This window comes from Camelus bactrianus, chromosome X (assembly GCF_048773025.1).
Source record: "Camelus bactrianus isolate YW-2024 breed Bactrian camel chromosome X, ASM4877302v1, whole genome shotgun sequence".
Classification (NCBI taxonomy): Eukaryota; Metazoa; Chordata; class Mammalia; order Artiodactyla; family Camelidae; genus Camelus; species Camelus bactrianus.
This window is the reverse complement of record NC_133575.1, coordinates 59,476,812-59,491,135: the sequence shown is the minus strand read 5'-3', so window position 1 is coordinate 59,491,135 and position 14,324 is coordinate 59,476,812. Positions and strand designations below refer to the sequence as shown.

At 46.5% G+C, this 14,324-nt stretch overlaps 1 protein-coding gene and 1 long non-coding RNA gene across 4 annotated transcripts in view; both read right to left on the bottom strand.

The window, feature by feature from the left end:
* IQSEC2 (IQ motif and Sec7 domain ArfGEF 2) overlaps positions 1–14,324 on the bottom strand; it is a 75,922-nt gene that overhangs the window by 24,796 nt on the left and 36,802 nt on the right. The gene's annotated exons all lie outside the window — the stretch shown is intronic.
* Positions 3,410–14,292, bottom strand: LOC105081463 (uncharacterized). Its single transcript, XR_012504681.1, has 4 exons — positions 5,759–14,292; positions 4,555–4,689; positions 4,026–4,121; positions 3,410–3,830 (listed from the first exon to the last, which is right to left on the bottom strand). It is a non-coding gene; the product is annotated as an uncharacterized LOC105081463 (long non-coding RNA).

The following is a 14,324-nucleotide window of genomic DNA, read 5'->3' as shown; positions in this document are numbered from 1 at the left end:
GCTTGGCACAGGGGCTGGCAGGGGAGGAGGAAGCCATCGGAGGGGCTAATTGGGTACTGAGTGGGCAAGCATAGGCTTGGGAGTGCCCAGATCTGGGTTTGAATGCCAGCTTTGCTTCTTTGCAGCCCTAAAAGTAATAGTTGTCAGTTACTGAGGACCTACTTTTAGCTAGGCCCAGCAGCTTTGCAAGGTCTGGGTGGTTCTCCCTGAAGGGGATAACACAGATGAGGAAACTGAGGTGCAGAGAGATAAAGAAATTTGCCTAAAGTCTCATAGCTCAGCAGTGGTGGAGCCACGAGGCAAATCACCAGTGGCTCATGCTCGTACCCACCATCCCTGCACTGGGCAGCCCCTCCAAGGTCAAGTCCTTGCATCCTCCAGCTCCCCGTGCCTTCCCACAGTGGCACACAGAAGGTCAGATGCTGGGTGAATATTTGTGGGGTGTGTGAGTGAGGAAGCAACCCAAGAGGAAGCGGGAAAGACTGAGATTAGATTGAAGAAGTGCCTGGCTTTGAGAGCAATGACTCATGGCTTTGGCTGGTCAACGGTAGATCTGCAGAACCGGGATGAACCTTACGAACCATCTAATCCCACAGATCCAAATTAAGGCTCAAAAAGTCCATGTGACTTGCTCAGGGCCACACAGGATGAGAACCCGAATTTCCTATCTTCCAGGCCAGTGGCCCACTTGTAGCTTTTTGGCTGAATCTGTCCAGCCTGCCACCCCTGCACCCCATTCCCCGGCACCTTTAAGCCCCTAGATGTTGGTGGAAGTGGGTTCCTTGCACATTTCAGGCCATGGCGAGTTGATCCACATTGCCTCACCTGTACCCAGGCTCTTCCTCAGTTTCTTCTGCCCAGGATGTCCTCCCTCTCCCCTCCCCTCACACCCTTTATTGGTCTCGATGAGCTCGTCTGCATCTTGCAGTGCCCTGAGCAGGCCAGCCCTCCTGGGACATTGGTTCTGACTCGCTCCCACCCTCTACAGAACTTGAAAGGGTCAGCTACCCACCCCCTTGTGTTTTGTGCACACTCACATCACAGACCTTCCTTCTCACCAGCTAATAATGTGATTCTCTCTTGAAGTGTCTGTTCCCAACCCTGCTCTTGTGTCCCCTGGGCAGTGGCCTGGTAATGATTCACCTCTCTGGACCCTCTCTATGCCCAGGCCAGGACCCAGCAGCCACCTTGGTCCCCTAAGACCACAGGTGGCAGTCATGTGTGTCTGTGTGGCCATCCTGTCTGACAAGCATCATCAGAAAAGCCACAGCTTCTGGTGCTCAAAAGCCACTCACACCCAGACTTGTGATTATCTCCACTGGGCACAAGCAGAGAGACAGCCAGGCACAGGAAGTCGCTACCTCACACAATCAAACTTACACACTCGGTATCCCTCAACAGCCAGCCTTACACAATCACATTCCCTCAGATCCACAACAGTGCATAGGCTCTCACCCTTGTGAGAACTGCTGGCCTCAAGCAGACACACACATGTATGCATAGGCACACACGCTTCCCACACAACTGATAGAAACCTTCCCCTTCTCACAGCACAGGCTCTCAGCCAATTCAGTTGCCGACACAGAAGTCTACACCCCAGGGCTCCCACGATGGTCATCTGACCTTTACTTGTACCCCTGTGCACCCACCTCCTTCTCTCTCCAATCAGATGAAGGGCAGAATGGTCTCTCCCTCCTTGGTCACAGATCACCTAGACTCACACCCCCAGCTTGAACACAGCGCTGCACATACCATTTCCCTGCATGTGACCCTGGAGCTCTCTGCCAAGTTGGGGTCCATGCTGTCCCTGACCCCTGTAATGCCTCCTCCCTTCTCAAATCATCTATTCAAAGCCTTCCCAGCCTTCCACTCCTGCCTCTCTTCCTCCAGGAAGCCCTCCTGGACACCACTAGGCCCAGCCCATTTTGATATCTCTCTCCTTTTGGGGCCAGGAACATATTTTGCTCATCACTGAAACCATAACTGCTCATCATTTCTGCCCTTTACACCCTACCCACTTGCCCCAAGGAATTCTTATCTCTGCTGGGAGATGGAGAACGTATGGAGAACACAGCCACTGTCTTACTTTTGGTCCCTCACCGTATTTAGCTTGAAGACTTGCACATAGTAGGTGCAAAAGCAATGCCTTCTGGAAGAGGAAGTAAAGGAGAGAGGAACAGAGAGGGAAGGAGGGAGAGAGGGGAGACATAAATGAGAATTTGAATGAATGAGTGAGTCGCTGAGTTTAAGTAATGAGTGGAGAATGAGGCAAGCCTCCGGAAAACTTCCGGAGTGATGGGGATGCTGAAGGGCTGGGGAAACAAAGAGAGGAGGGACTCTCACCTGGGCCTTAATCAAAACAAGAACCACCAATCACTGCACACTTGCCAGCCGAACACTAGACCCTATGCTGGGCTCCTTGTGGTTTTTTTTTCCTTGCTAATCTTCATGACAACCCCTAGAGGTAGATATGTTCTCACTGTATTCAGGAAGCAAATGAAGCTCAAGGAGGAAATACTTGCTCAAGGTTATACAGAGAGTAAGCAACAGAACCCAAAGAAGGTAAACTCAGATGTGTCTAATGCCAAAGGCTCACAGGAGGAAAGCAGGGGTATGAGCCCACCTGGGAGTCTCCTGGCTTTGCTGCTAACAGACACAACATGGAACATCACGGAAGGTGTGGGTCCTATGGCCTATTAGAGGACACCTTCCACCTTCCTGCCGACAGCCTCTGGGAAATCTTACAACCCGTTTCTGGCAGGTGCAGGAAATACTTAGGGTCATTGCATCTGGGGAGGATGGCTTTCCCTCAGATTCAGAGATCCCTAAAGTTGTAGAATTAGAACCTTGAAAATACAGAATCTAGGACTCTTAACAGCACAGAATGTTAAAAATCACACCATCGGATTTTTTTTTAAATGGTAGAATCATGAGATCTTAAAAACCACAGTATCAGAGAATCCCCAAATCACAGCATTTCTATAGAGACAGAAACCACAGAATTGGATGGAACATGTCACTGAATTATTGTATCTTAAATTCGTGGAATCACAGTTTCTGAAAATTGTACCATGTCAGAGTCAGAGAATGTCAGAGCTGGGGGAGCCCCTGGAGAGCCTCTGGTCCAACCCCCCTTCTCGTTTTATACTCAGGGAAACTGGGGAGCAGAGAGGCCAAGCGGCGTGTTCAAGTTGGCCAGCTCGCACCATCTCAGGCTGAAGAAGGTGACAGGCTTGCCCGTGGTGAGAATGACATGCCATTCATTCAGTGATTGAGTGCCTCCTGGGTGTTGACAATACCAGGAACCAAGCCCTACTCTGTTCCCAGCCCCAGCTAGGAAAGAGGGGGAGGCCCTGGTGGGAATGGGGAGAGGGAAGTGGGGTGGGGTGGAACATACATCAGACAGAGAGAAGAGATCAGCTTTTATTGATGGAAATTCTTTTGTACACAGCGACTTGCACTCTGAAAGGCCTTTTCCTCCTGAGCATATTTACAGAGCGCTATGGGAGTGGCAGGGGGCATGGGACGAGGCCTTCAAGCAGTGGGAGAGATGGTAGCAGTGGCCACAGTGAGGGGAATGAGCAGGCTGGGTCCCGCCCCCGTCTGGTCCTCTAAGCCCTAGGCACCCTGCATCTCTGTTTGTGCTCACAGAGGACAGAGGTAGGTCCTTGGGATGTCATTTGGAGACCTCTCCAGGAGTGGCAGGCTCCAGGGTGCCTGGGAAGTGGGGTGCGGGTACGGGAGGGTCCAGGTTCCAAGCTCCAAGCTCCAAGCTCTGCTGCTCCCACGTTTTAGTCAGACCTAGGGCTCCAGCCTTAAAAATTCAGGGGCTGGAGTCCAGGGGAGACAGCAGTGGGGATGGGAATTCCAAGAAAGAGGTGGGGGAGGAAGGGGCACGATGCTTCCCAATTGATTCCTGAAGCAGGGAAGGGGTCCCATGGGGGATCGCGGGGGCAGGGGAGGGGGCGGGGGCTGGTTAAGGCTTTTGCTTCTGCATAGAAAATGACCCTGGTCCTCTCAGTTACCGAGAGGAGGGACTACTGCACTCGGAGGCCGGACAGCAGAACTGATGAGCGTCTTCCTCTTCCTCTTCCTCAGTCTCCTCCTCCTCCTCCTCTTCCCTGGGGCCAGGAAGGGCAGGGTAGAGGCCACAGGCGGCGGGTGACAGAGAGAGGCAGAGGCATTAGTTTGCAGAGCAGGGGAGATACATGAAGGGCTGGAACCAGGGAGGTGGGGCTAGGATGGGGGTAGGACTGGGGAGGCCAGTGCGGATGGATTCTCTGCGGCCACACCCATGTCAGTCTCCGAAGAGGCTGTTGCTAGTTCCCTCCTGGAGTGGCCCTCCCCCACACTCAAGCTAGGCTCAGTCTGAAGGTTACGCCCAGAGTATGTAAACTCCATTTCTGACCTGACAGGTGCCCAACCTTCATTTTAATATAAATAGTAGCAACCAGCTCTGTGCCAGCAATTTGCAGGCATCATCTCATTGAACCCCTGCAACGACTCTACAGTATTTTAGAGATGAGGGAATCGGAGCCCGAAGAGGTCAGATACCTGCCCAAGGTCACATGGCTGGGTGAGCAGCAGAGTCAGGATCTAAATCCAGAGTTCCTGGAGCTCCAAGTCTCAGACTCGTGCCAGCAGGTCCTTTGGGTGAACTTGGCACTATCTCTAGAAATCCACCTTGGCCTTGAAGGACAAAGATTTCTATTTCCTAAAGGCTTCAGCGTGGGGAAAATAGGAGATGCTTAGAAATGGAGTCTGGAAAGCCCACAGCTTTGGAAGCAAACAGACCTAGGTTCCAACGCCAGCTCTGCAAGTGCCCCAGGCAGGCGAATGCCCTTCTTGGAGCCTGGGTTTCTTCATCTATAAAAATGGGGCTCATGATGCCAGCCCCACAGAATTGTTGCAAGGACTGGAACACATGTCAAGTGCCTGGCAAACAAGAGCGGTGGGAACATGGTGGTGGTTGTTAACTGCTCAGGAACTGAATCGAATTACCAAGGTGACCACTGGCACCCACACAGAAGCTCCACGAGCAGCAGGGAGGAGTCACTGCAGGAACAAGCACCTATTCCTAGGGTCCTGTGGCGCAGTACCAGGGGCTGGTCTGCACATGGCAGTCACGAGCTGGACTACAGTTTCATGGGGTGGATGGACAGGCAGGAGGGCTGGGGTGGGACCAGGTGTCTTGGGAGTGAGAAGGCTGATCTTCTGGGGATAGCCAATGAAACAGTATTACCCCACTCCCAGACCCTTGGGTTCAGGGGAGGCAGTAAGTATGGAATCCAGGATACTTGGAGGATTGGGAAGACATGGGAAGGAAAGAAGACAGGCAGGGAAGGCACTGCTGTCCATCTGACACCCAGACAAGCGCACACACGCAAGCACACACGTGCACGCACATGCACACCCTCCTCATACTCAGAGCTCCCTCTGACACATTGTTCCACAGAGTCACTGAGTCAGCAAAACCACGTGAGCCAGGGGTCAACTCCTGGGCAAGGAGCTCCTCCTTCCTGAGTCTCCCATTCCTCATCTATAAAAGGAGAAGGAAACTCCATACCTCTCAAGGCTGTCTTGAGAAATAAATGATCTTCCAGTGCCCTTGCTCACTCCCCTCATATCCAGGCCAGGCCTCTGCTACCCCTCACTCTGACACTGCAGTCACCTCCTGACTTCTCCCTACCCTCCTGGACCACATTAGCCTTCCTAAAGCCCACTTTTGAGTGTGACTCTCTTCTGCTCAGACACCCACCTTGGCTCCCCATTGCTTCCTGGATAAAGTTCACATTCCTCAACTTGGCATTCAAGGCTCCCCCACCATACGTCCTCACCTGGCCTTTCCTGTCAGGTGGAAAAAGCATGGGCTTTAGAGTCAGATGGACTTGGGCTGAAATACCCCACTATCTACTAGCTGGGGGATCTTGGGTCCGTTTCTTCACCTCTCAAGGATTTATTTTTCTTATCTGCAAAATGAGGAAATACCTATTCTGCAGGGTGTGGTGGGATTAAATAGATTCAGGTATGTAAAGCACCTGCCACAAGGTAGGTCTGGTGCTTCATACATGGTAACTATGATTGTTCCTGTCAGTATCAGTGGCATCAATATCATCTCACTCACTCCTGTCCAGCCTTCATCAAACTCACTTGTTCATTACTCCATTGGCACATCCAGCCTGTTCATGCCTCTATGTCTTTGCTGACTCTGTTTCTGTCTTCTGCACAGATCTCTGCCTGTTGGAATCCTGCCTGAATTTCATGACCCAGCTAAAATGCTGCTTCCTGCAGGAAGTCCTCCCTGACTTCCAACTGGTAGTATTCTTTGCTTCCTCCTAGCTCCAACATCCATGTCCTTGGTCAGGGATCTCCATTTGTTGCTTGGAACTTTCCCGAAGCCTTCCTTTCACCAACCCTTTCAGCGCCCTTGTGCTCCCCCTGCCACCACTACCTCTGCTTTCCCTCCCTGTGAGAAAGAGAGGGCCCCTGTACTATTTAAGGCCAGTCCCTCCACCCAGGCTGTGGAGCCCACCCCTGCTACCTCCTCCATAACAATCATCCCCTCTCCCTCCAGTATTTCAACCTCTCCCTCTTGGTTGCCTGCTTCCCACCAACATTTATAGAAGCTCAAGTCTCTCCCATCTGGGAATAAAAACCCTCTCTCTGCCCCCACATCTCCCTCTAGCAATCACTGTCCCTCTCTCCTCTTCACAACTAAGCTTCTTGAGAAATTCGTCTACACTGGCCATCTCCACTTCAGTACCTCCCACGGGCTCTGCAACCCACTGCAATCTGCCTCAGGCGCCCACCGTGCCACAGAAAACTGTTCTTAGTGAGGTCGCCCAGGACCTCCCACTGGTTAAAGCCGATCGACTTTCTTCCACCCTCATCTTACTTCCCCCAGCTGTAACATTTTGCCACTCTTAACAAGCCCCCCCTGTGCACAGCCGGCTCTTTCCTGCCTCTGCTTCTGTGAGCCCACTCCCTGCTGGTTTTCCTCCTACATCTCGGACCACCCCCAGCTCCTCTTCCTCTCTCCATTCCTTATGTGTTGGTTCCTCTTCCCCAGTTCTGCTCTGGTCCTCTTCTCTTTCATGCCACACTCTGTCAGTGATCTCATTCCATTTCATAACTTCAAGGATGGCTGAGGACCCCCATATCTCTCTCTCTCTAGCATGGATCTCCCTCCTGGTCCCAGACCCATCAAGACTAATGCTTGCCGGATGCTCCACTAAGATGGCCCTGAGGGGCCTCAGAGCTCATAGGGACCTCTAACTCAGCATCTTACCACTGCAAGCCTGTCCTGCATTTCCCACCTTGGTGAAAGGCATCCTCACCCAGTGGCCCAAGCCCAAAACACACCTGGGAGGTACCCTACATTCTTCCTGCTCCCTTAGCAAGTCAGTCACCAAATCCTACTGATTCTCTTCCCTAAAGAGCTCTAAAAGGCTACACATGATCTGGCCCCGCTAACTCATCATCTACTCTTCTCGCCCATTGCTCGCTCTTTCTCCAGTCATGCTGGTCTCCCTGCCTGTCCCTCAAACGTAACAAGCACATGCTTGCCTCAGGGCCTTTGCACTAGCTGGAACTCATCCCCCAGATAGGTGTGGCACCAGACACATTCTATATATTTAGTTGTTTATTTATCTGTCTCACCCACCATAAGCTCCATCAGGACAGGCATCTGTTTTGTTCAGTGTTATATCCCTAATGCTCAGCACAGTGTCTAGCACTCAGTAAATATTTGTTGAATGAATGAATCCATTGCCAGGCCTGAACATGTGAACTCCCCACATCGGTCATCTCCACCTGCCCCTCACCCCAACCTCCATTATCTATTCAGTCTCTGACTCCAGTCCTCTCTTGCTCCCCCAATCACCTCTCAAATCCACCTCCTCTGCTCTATCCCCATGGCCAGTACCTTAGCTTACCTCTCCTGGACCACTGCAACAGCCTCCTCCCTCATCTCCCTTTCTTCTAAAATGCTAATTTGATCATGTCACTTTCCCTCCTCAAGAACTGCTCCTGGCTCTCCAGCTGCCTACCACAAAAAAGAAGTTGCCTGCCACAAAAAGCAGCAGCAGCAGCAGCCCGGGCTCCCCAGACAGCTGTTTGAGGCATGTCTAACTTCTGCACCCTCCAGCTAAGTTTAGTCTCACCATCTCTCAGCTCCAGGCCTTCGTGTACACTCTCAGAGCCTCTCTCCCATCTCCACCTCTCAAAATCTTTATGGACCTCAGACGACTGGCTCGAACACTACTTTCTTCAGAAAAGTACCTGACTCACAAACCAGAAGTAATTCCTTTCCAAAATCTGTAGAGAAGTGTCTCCCGTGTCACTCAGGATCTCCGAGAACCAGGAGTAGGATGGAAGTTAGTGATTGCACCTGAGACCAAGGACTTTGGGTGTGAGGTGAATATTCACAGAGGTTCCCTTTTCCTCCTGCACTGTTACTCAGGATCGTGTCCCCCTGGCCTTCTGCTGACACCAACTCATCCTTGCCTCCACCCTTTCTCTCACCTTCTTTTGGGTCTAGCTCATTAATAACTCTCAAAGGATTTCAATTCTATAATCTGAAATTAAAATGTTTCTTTGTGAGTGGGGCCCACTGGAGTAATGCAACACAGGAGCCCTGCTCAAATCCATTTCTCCCATGCCAATACTCCAGTTTGGGCCTTCCAGCTAGCCTCCATGCAGACAATCCATTTTTCATACTGACTGCTAATGTGATATTTATGAAACATACATTTTTACCAAATTTCTCTCCTATTTAGAATCCATTCACGGGATACTTCGTCACCAGCAACGTTGGTCCTTAACCATTTTTAGAGGAACACAAGACTGCTTACACATTTAATGCAAGCCATGGACCATCTCCCCAACAGAAAATGCACACAGGTATACTCACACAACATTTTGCATTAAATTTCGGGAGGTTCATGGACCACCTGAAGCCATCTGGGACCCATGCAACCCAGGCTCTTAACTTCTGGCCCTACCCACTGATATCCAGATTCTTTTGCATATGCTGTTCCTTCTGCCTGAAACGTTCTTCCACATTTTGCCCTTCTGTCCCTGGCTACCCATTACTCATCCTCTAAGATTCAGCTCTTAGGTTGAGTTGACCTGCACCAGCCCTAGGTGAGACAAGATCCCTTCCATTGGGCTTCAAAAGTTCCCTGTGCTCTCCTCTGTCATAGCCCTCATCGGTCTCCCCTACTGACTGGGAACTTGTGGAAAGCAAGAATCATTACCCAACATAGGCCCTGGCCACAGCACAACTCAATCAGTGTCTCCTGAAATGAAAACTAATTATAGCTACCCTTTTCAGAGTACTCATTATGGGCCAGGCACTCAACAAGGTGAATTCTATTTATGATTTCTCCTTCTCCTCAATAAAGAAACCCCATGATGTTGGTGATATTGTGTTCTTTTTAGGAACTAGGTTCAGAGATGCGAAGTGAGTTATTTAAGGTCACCCAGTTAGTGGGTGACAGAGGTGGGATTGAAACTGAGACATGTTGGCCCCAACACAAGTATTGGTCCACCACGCTTCCCTGCCCTGGACTGTGAGTTTGGGAGGTGGCATCAGTAGCAGAAAAGGACCAAGAACCAGGGCCAGAATGCCCTGCCTGGGCTCCATTTCCCAGGGCCACCTACTTTTATTTTCTCTCCTATGTCACCTTCATGCCAAGACCAAGAATCTGGTTCTCTCTACTTATGGTTCAATCCCCTCTACCCCATATACTATTCTCAGCTTCCTCATCCCAAAGCCCCACCATCCTTTGTTGCAGAACCAGCCTGACACGTACAGCTTTCAGATCCAATCCAATCCAGTGCTACACACTAGCTATGAGGAAAACAAGACATGGGTAGTCCCTACTTTCAAGAGTTGATAGTCACCCAGGAGTTTTACATGTATCACCTCCAATCCTAAAATCAGCCCTGAGAGGTAAACAGGTGTTATCCTCATTACACAGATGAGGAAGTAGAGGCTCAGAGGCTTGCTGAAAGTCAAGAGCTGGTGAGTAGCCAGACTTGGACTTGAATAAAGGGGCTGACTCAAGTCGTCTTCCCCTAATAGGTCATCCTGCTTGGAAGAGCCAAAAGTGGGTAACTATTCCCGGCAGGGTTCGGGGATAAAGGAAAGCTCTTACTATCTCAAGACTCAGGGTACATGTTCCCCCCTGTAGGGGACAGATGGGGTTAGGTACTCCTCCTCTGGCAGCCCTCTGAACCTACTTCTGTTCCATCCCAAACCACACCATGCTGTCATTGTCTATGTGTCTCTCTCCCTTCCAGACTTGAGCTCCCTGACTGTAGGACCAGATATGGTTCATTCCATATCCCACCAATATTCAGCACAACGTCTAACTGGGAGAAGGCAGGACAAATGCTTACTAAATAAATGAGGTGGTATTTGAGCTAGTTATTAAAAGGAAAAGCAACATCTGAACAGGTGGATATTGGAAAAAAGGTATAGTGGAGGAGGGAAACGAGTTATTAAAAGCAAGGAAACGGGACCAAGAAAAAAGGCCAGTAATCTTAAAATTGTGACAGAGTACATACAATATGTTTTCCTTGTTGTTATGGGGGTTTTTCTTTTCATTACAAAAATGGGAACATACTATAAACCCTGTTCTAAAATTTGTTTTTTTAATATGACAATAAGTCTTGGAGATCTTTTCATGTCAGTATATAGAAATATATCTTTTTCTTTTGATCTGCTACAGAGTAATCCATAGTATGGGCAGATCATGAAGGAAAAGCTGTTCCCTACTGATGGACGTGGAGGTTGTTTTAATTGTTCATTATTATAAACAATGCTGCAGTGAACATCTCTGCACATGTCTGAAAGTAGTTCTGAAGGAAAGATTCCTAAAAGTGGAATTGCTGGGCAAAGGAATGCACATTTTGTTTAAAATGCAGGTAAATGTTCTTTCCCCAGCTGTGTAACATTTTAACAGATTGGCTAAAAAAGCAAGATTATTCCTTCTCATATAATCCTGTCTTTATTAGAGAAGCATACACCATGCAAGCTTTCCATTAAGAGTTGGTGGAGAATGCTATCCTACAAGGGCATGTGATAAAGAGTTGCACAATCTAGCTTATGTTTGCAGTTGAGATGTTTTAGAACAGGCCTCTGGCTGGCCAAATTGGGGTCTATCTAGTAGTAAAAACTCTAGAGAAACCTAGCTCCAAGACATAGTTCTCAGCTTGGAAGTATACACACATTGAAGATTCTGGCGGCAGCTAACAAATTGGTCCCACAAGAAAATGGGACCAATTTGCACTCTAATCAAGGGATATGAGAGGTTCCATTTTGCTTACAATCCTTTCAATCTTTTAAATTTGGGTACTTTAAAATTAGTACTTCATTGTTGTTTTAGTTACATTGCTTTAGCTATTTGTAAGCTTCACCATCCTTTCTCATTCATTAGCTACGTGTCTACTTCTCTGAATTGTCAAATCATGTTATTTCTTCATTTTAAGTGGGGTGTGCACCTTTTTCTTACTGATTTCTAGGAGATGCTATAGATATAGAAAGAGATATTAACCTTTGCCTGATGTCTATATAGCAAATACTTTCCCCTTGTCTGTTTTAACTTTGTATACAGTCGCTTTCTCTACACAGTTCCTCACTTTAATATAGTTGAAATGATTGCTCTTTATGGCTCCTGAGTTTTTAAGTCGTGCTCAGAAAGGCTTCTCCACCCAGTTATAAAAATATTCTAGATTTTCCTCTGGTACTTTTATAGCTTTATTTTTTAAACTTCGTTTTTGTATGAGGCAGAGATTTAACTTAATTTTTTCCCAAATGGTAGCTAATAGTCCCATCCTATATACTGATACTCCACTGATTTGAAATGTATTCCTTGTCATAAATTAAATTTCTATATGAATATATGGGTTTGTTTCTAAATTCTCTATTATGTTCCATTTATGTATTCCTCTATTTCTGCGATGATATATTATTTGTAATTTCTGCAGCTTTATGGTAAGTTTTTGTATCTAATAAGGCAAGTCCTCCTTCATTGTTCCTTGTTTTCAAAATTTTCTTAGTAATTTATGGGCATTTACTTTTCCAAATGAACTTTAAAATCCAATTGCCCAATTCCCAAAGAAAATACCACTGAAATTTTAATGAGAAATACGTTGAACCTTTTGATCAAACTGGGGGAAAAAATGTCATTCTAAATCATACTGAATTCTTCCCATCCAAGAATAGGATATGACTCTGGATTTATTCAGTCTTCTTATAGCCTTTGAGGGTATTTTATAGTTTTCTACAGAAAAGTATTTTAGATTTCTTGTAAATTAGAATTGTATTTTATTTTTTGCTATTGTGAATGGAATCTTTTTTTTTTTATTATGTCTTCTAATTAATTCTTTATGGTATTCAAAGAAGCTAATGGTTTGGGTGTATATCTTGTATCTACCCATCTCACTGAATTTGCTTATTAGTTCTAATAATTCTTCCATTTACTCTCTTTGTAAATGAGAGTAGACAACCATATCATTTTCAAATAATGCTAATTCTGACTCTTTCTCATGTTTATACCATTTATTTCTTTTTTGAATCCCATTGGTTAAAACTTCCAGAAAGATGTTGGTTAGTGACAGTGATAGCAGACATCCTTGTTTTGTTCCTGAATTTAATGGAAATTTATCTAGCACTTCATTGTTGTCTTTGGTTTCTGATAAAAACTCTTTACCAAGTTAAGGAAGTTTTCCTTTCTAGCTTACTGTACTAGTTACCTGTTGCTGTTTAACAAGTTACTCCAATGCAGCAAGAGCTAACTAAGGCACTTACTAAGGGTATTTAAATCAAGAAAGGATGTGTGATTTTATAAAATTATTTTTCAGCATTTATAGAGATAGATTAAAAAGAAAAGATCGTATAACTATTAGTGTAATCAATTAGTCACAGCTTTCCTAAGCTTGAACAATCCCTGCACTCCTGGGACAAACCTTCATTTGTCATGATACAGACTTCTTTTAAGATACTGATGGGTTCAGACAGAGAATCTGTAATTTAAAATATGTGTTGCTCTATTAATATGTGAGATTAGGCTATACCTTTCTTTTTTTTCAGCCTAAACCTGTCCAATTATACCAGCCTTCTGAAATGAACCAGAAAGCTTTCCTTCTTTCCCTATTATCTGATCTTTCAAGATTGGCTTCCATAATACCAACTGGGCCTGGTATCATTTCTGAGGAGAAAATTTTGACCATCTTTTACATTTTTTCTACATTGTTCTATTCTATTGAGGTTTTCTGCTACTCCTTAAGTGATTTGGGTAATTTATATTTTCCTAGAAAACTACTCATTTCACCTAGATTTTCACATTTATTGGTATAAAATTATACAAAGCATTTTCTTAGGATTTTTTTCATATCCTCAGAATCTGTGGTTAAACCCTCTTCATCATGCCTTATTTTATTTATGTTTTCTTGTTTTTTTTCTCAGTCATATCTGCCAGAGGATGTCCTGTCTAGTTTACTGGTCTTTTCAAAAACCACCTCTTAGTTTATCAAACCTTTTGCTTTGTATCTCATTTTGCTCTGGGTTTGTCTATAGTAATTCCTTGATTCTGCTTTCTTGTGGTTGTTCTTTTTCTAGATCCTTGAGTGGAATAAGTAGGTCATTTAATTTCAACTGTCTTGTTCTCTAATAAAAACATTTAGACTACACGCTTTCCTCTGGGAACCCCCATGGTCACAACCTATAGGTTTTGATCCATAATATTCTCATTGACATTAATTCTAGATAGTCCATAAATTCCATTCTTATCTCCTCCTTAACACAAGCATTTTTATATTCTCAAATGGGCCTAGCCTTTTTGCTGTGGCTGTTAATATTATTTCATTTTATTGCATTATAATCAGAAAACGTAAAATGTGTTTTCAAATTAACTTGGAAAGAATCTTGTTCTCCAAAAGTGCAGGCAGATTGTTCCCTCGGCCTGAACACCCTTCCCTATCCTCTCCAACTGGTAAACTCTTACTCATCCCTCAAAACAGCTCAAATGTTACATATTCTAGGACCAACCACTCCCGCATGGTGGGGAGGGTATCTCGAGGAGAATTTTTAAGGAAGGACAGATTACACACAGACTGTGAACATCCTCTTTGATCTCCTGGCCTGGTCCTCCAGTCACTCTCCTCACCCGCTCAGACACCCATTCCACAATCACTCCAGGGGCTTGAAGGGAGATGGGGGAGGGGCTGGCAATGATAGTCATATTTGTCTGGAGGGGGGAGGGATGGGGAGAGGGGTGGGTCTAGCTCTTACCTGCTCTCTGCCAGCCTGCCTGAGG